Here is a 5,475-nt window from a genome sequence, read left to right as displayed (position 1 = left end):
ACGATATATATTTCCTTCTATTCATTGTAAATGATATATCTTTCTTTCTCTCTCACTTCTTTGTAATTAAGACATGTAATGTATGCACATGTTATGTATATGAGTTTATGCCTCCACATTTTCACGGTGCCATTTAATCACAAGTATACGAATGCACACCCTCTCCTTGCCCTGTCAAAGCAAGTAAAAAGACGCTCTCTCCATCTCCATTCAACTGAAAAAACCAAGAGCCTCTCCTTCGCTATTAGCATTTGGTGGGAAAATAACAAAAGAAAAGATATAAAACAGGAACAGACCCGTGGTTTTGCTCTCCTCTCATGGAAGGAACCTAATCACCTCTTTCAAAGAAATAGCTGGGCTCACACTAGGCCCGGCCTCCAAATGACCTCGCTCATCAAATGGATCATCTCTTAGTTTATATATCACATAATGCAGTAATTCATATACTGAAAATATATGATCGATTTGATATACTGATCATGCTGTTTCAACGCACCAAAAAAATTAGGTGAGAATTGAGATGAGGCCGGGTATTAATTTGAGATATCATCTCCAAGACCCTCTTTGTACTAATACAGATGATATCATCTATAGCTCCAGCATCGGGAGAAAACATCAAAACGAAAACCAAGACTGGATATATCTTTCTATCTCCCCATCTCCATTCAACCGAAAAAACCGAACGTCTGCAGTGCACACACGAACGGGGAGCAGAGCGCCTTCCACCTCTGGACCGCAAGACTTCCACCCCCGTCTCCTCCTACAAATAGCCCCTTGCATCCTCCAGACTTCTCACCACCTCTGGTCCTTCTCCTCTCAAATCCACATTGTTCTGTTCTTCCTGTCGCGAGGAAGCCATTGTAGGCGGTGAAACAATAAGGGATCTAATAGAGGTTTTGGGTTGTGCTCTTGGTTGTTGCGGGGTTTGTGTTGGTTACCCCCCGTCGTTTTCTAATTAGTGGTTTCTTGATGGCGTTTGCCTTGCCAGGTGGGAAGAATTTCGGAGAACATGGCGGCTATGGGTGGGGACGAAAGGCAGAGGATGGAGGCTCCGGCAGGGGACAAGTTCCCCGAGGGGCTGCGCGTGCTCGCTGTGGACGACGACTCCGTCTGCCTCAAGGTACTGGAGGACGTTTTGCGCCGCTGCAAATACAACCGTGAGTCTCTCCGCCCTAGTCCATTAGAATCGGAGCTAGGTGATCCTTTCTTCTTTCTGTGAGTAATCCTTGCTGCTGTACAGCAACGACCGTGACAGACGCGAAGACGGCGTTGAAGATGCTGAGGGCGGAGAAGGCAGAGTTCGACCTGGTGATCACCGACGTGCACATGCCAGGCATGGACGGCTTCAAGCTCCTTGAGCTCATCCACCTTGAGATGGATCTACCCGTCATCAGTACTCTCACTGCTCAACTTAAAGTCTTTTTTTTTAATTTTAACATGCCATGAGCTGGCAATTGTCTTCAAGAGCGTACTTTTACTACCCCGCAAAAAAAGAGAGCGTACTTTTACTCCTGAATTTTGGAGATCCAGGATATTAATTAATTAATTTTGGAGAAAGTATACAATTGCACCGCACCCATTTGCTAGGTTGGCATGAAATATACAATTCGGAAATTACCTATATTGTGTTCACATTATTAAAGGATTACTCATCTTTTTTACGGGTAAAGGATTACTCTTCTTCAATCTCCTTGAGATTATTAGTCTTGAAAACTATTTACTCTTGAGAATATATAGGATATAAAGTAGGAGTGCCACTTTTAAGTAGATACATTGAGTAGGCTAATGATAATATCCACAATCTTGCAGATTTCTTGACATTGTGCTATAGTTACTTTTTAGCCATTGTTTCTGTTTATTTCTATTGAATGTGTGAAATTTGTCCCATTTAATTTTCTTTGAAACACCAAATTTATCATAGCCATGATATTGTTTGAAAATCATTTGTAATGCATTTGCTTCCCTGATTGCATGACACATTTGAAGAACATTTAAACTTTTTCTTCATTTAAGCATTGGGGAAAACATCATGTCCAGTTCATAGATTTTTGTGAAGTTACAAATTCCAAAGATAAGTTACGGGCCATATGTCATGCAGTGCTATCTGTGGATTGCAACAAGAAGGCTGTGATGAAGGGCATAACACATGGGGCGTGCGACTATTAGGTGAAACCAGTGTGCACCAACGAGCTAAAAAATATATGGCAACATGTTGAAAGGAGGAGAAATGATGATGATGATGATGATGATGATGATGATGATGATGATGACGATGGAGTGCAGCCAAGGACTGCTGCCACGAGCAAGGACTCGGAGAATAAGGGCAATGAAGGATATGATTCTAACAAGAACCAAGAGATCACACACATATCCACCACCAGGAAGAAGCCAAGGGTGGTATGGACAGTTGAGCTTCAGAACAAATTTCTAGAAGCTATTGACCAGATCGGCCTAGACAGTAAGACTTCATATTTTTTGCCTCATTCATTGATACAATTCTTATATTTCTGTGATTGTTTCCACTAAGAAATTTTATTATTTTTTGTAGAGGCCGTTCCAAAAAAGATATTGGAACTAATGAACGTGGATTACCTCACCAGAGAGAGTATCGCAAGTCATCTACAGGTTTATTTTTGACCATTATCCTTATATTCACTCGCTGTGTTCCTATTTTTTCCATTCTAACATTTTTTCATAGATAAGTGCAAGCTTTTATTTTGTGGGGAAACTATCAATGAAAGCTTTAGTAATGCACCTGCATGAAGATGTGTGTAATTACAGTTAATTTTTGTCCCTATAATGAGTCTTCTTATACCGTGGATGCTCTATACTTTCAAGTATTTTTGTCCCTATAATGGGTCTTCTTATACAATGGATTCCCTACCCCTTTTGCTCCCACATGTCTATCCTTACTTCTCCCATGAGCGTGCTTCTCATACCTGGTTTATTTGTCTATCTTTTTATTTCAGAAGTATAGGTTGCACTTGAGAAGAGTCAAATCAAATCCAGTTGGTGATGCCTCTGAAAGACATAACTCATCCTACAACAACATGAACAACCAGGGGAGTTTCATGCGTAACCATGAACATGAAAGATGGTGTATGTCCTCTGGTTTTTTAAGTCCAAACAATTTTTCTACAATGGGTCACGTAGCTCAGCCGGCGAACACACATAGAAACTCATGCACGGGGTCATTCATCCATGATGGTAGAATGTACAAGTATGTCGCACCAAAACTGTCGGATGCGGGAAGATTCGCTGGCTCCATTGACCCTCCTACCAACCTATACAACAACATACCCAATGAAACAACTTTAGATGAATTTCCTTCATATAGTTTTGGTGATTCCTATGCGGGCCTCATGCGTGGTAAGCTGGTGGAGACAAACAAAGGCAAGTTTCCAGACCCTTCATACAATTCTGCAACACATGCGACATTGACTGGTGTTCTTCATAGAGGTATAATATCTCCCATCTCATCAAATGTGAACGTAGAGGTGCAAAATGAAATGGCAACGGTCATAAGAAATGCTACATCTATGGCAGGCTTCAATGAGCAGATTGTTCCAAAAAATGCACCTAGCAACCAAAGCTTCATAGGGATGTTGAATCCCTGCGGCAGTCGTCCAGTGTCATCATCTGAGATGGTTAAGGGAGGGAGCAGCAGTATGTCATTAGATGGCTTGAGTGAGCGGATGGCACCATTCAACATAGCAAAAAACACAAGCTCAGTCGGAATGATGTTGAATGAAAACACCGCACCTGGTAATGGTAGAATCTCAATGACACATACAGATATGGTTAATAGTGGAAGAACTATTTCTACACTTCCCAACCACCAGACAGAAAATGTCGTCGCAATGACTGACAAGGTTGATGGCGGGGATGCAGTTAGCTATCACCCTATGCAAGTGGGTACCATTGGTCAGCATGCACTTAATGATCAATTTAATGACATCAATGACTTCTCATGGGATGATTTTTTTCTCAACCCGCTGGATGCAGTAAGTACTTTTCTCGTTGGCTTTTATCTAGGCATTGGATATGAATTGTTGAGTTGGACATGTGTATTTAAACCAAAGTTTTCTTTCTCACTGTAGGATTTCACTATCGAGGATGATTTCATGGGTGGAGAAGAATAGTTCTGTCTATTAGTAGCCCAACCTATGCACGCGATGTTTTCTGCATGTGCGTTGGCGACTTGTACACTAATCATTTGTCTGTTCTTGCACATTGTATCATGAAATTGTGTGTACCAGTGTATTCTAGTTGGAAGCATGGTCATGCTGGGCAATCTATTTTCTTTAGATTTTAAGTTGGTGTTCTATTTTGAGATCCTAAATGATGTTCTATTATGCTATGTCAATTGTAGTTAGTTTAATTATTTATGTTACCATACGATGCATCTCTTTTCCGAGAGAACCTTCAAAGTAAAAAGCACGTTACCCTATCTATGAGAAGGGTCTTAGGACCCATGCTTCAGACACACCCGAATGAAAATGTATGAACGATTTGATATATTGATCATACTGTTTCAATGCACCAAAACAATTTGGTGAGAATTGAGATGAGGCCGGGTATTAATTTGAGATATCATCTCCAAGACCCTCTTTTGTAATACACAGATGATATCATCTATAGCTCCAGCATTGGGAGAAAACAACAAAAACAAAACCAAGACCAGGCCACAAACAGATATGTTGACATTTGATAATGGAATGAAAACAAAAATAGAAAGGTTCGTGGAGGGGAATGAAAACAGAAAAGGCACTAAACAACAGACATCTATCTCCTGTAGGATATATATTTCTTTCTCTTCGTTGCAAACGACATATCTTTCTTTCTCTCTCTTGTTTGTAATCAAGAGATGTAACGCATGCACAAGTATAAGAGTTTAGGGCACTACATTTTCACGTTACCATGCTAGTAGGTAGGGTAGGGATCTGACCGCTGAGACGATGAACGTACACTCTCTCTTTGCCTGGTCAAAGGAAGTAAGATGCAAGAGCCTCTCCGTTGTAATTCAGATGATATTTTTTGAGATATATTTGGGATGCATGTATTTGGTAGTCTAGGATTTGTATTTCGTCTCCTATCTTATCTCTAGGAGAGGCGGCTTGCCCTTCAAGTCCTGTACTCAATATATACTCGCCCTCGAGGCTCAATAATACATCCATCATATTCCGCCAATCCCTTCTCCCCCTTCTAACATGGTATCAACCTAACCGATCCAAACCCTAGCCGCCCCCACCGCTTCCGCCCTGCGTGCCGCCCCCAGGACGGTCGGCTGTCATGACCGCCGCCGGGGGCCGCGCCATCCGTACCTAGGGTTCGTCCGCCTGTCGTGTTGACCGGCTGCCCTACAGACACTTTTTTACAGATCCTTTGATCCGGATTTTCTCTCTCTTGCCGGTCATTTTGATCCGCGTTTTTCTTTTGGTTTTCCAATCTAAGATTGGTTTGCGTCGTCCGCTG

General features: G+C 41.7%; 1 pseudogene; it reads left to right on the top strand.

Moving 5' to 3' along the window:
• The first annotated feature begins 1,246 nt into the window (after positions 1 to 1,246).
• Positions 1,247 to 4,794, top strand: LOC125530881 (annotated as a pseudogene).
• Positions 4,795 to 5,475: the final 681 nt, after the last annotated feature.

Source organism: Triticum urartu, unplaced genomic scaffold (genome assembly GCF_003073215.2).
Source record: "Triticum urartu cultivar G1812 unplaced genomic scaffold, Tu2.1 TuUngrouped_contig_6630, whole genome shotgun sequence".
NCBI classification, from domain to species: Eukaryota; Viridiplantae; Streptophyta; class Magnoliopsida; order Poales; family Poaceae; genus Triticum; species Triticum urartu.
This window is presented reverse-complemented; position numbering and strand designations above follow the sequence as displayed.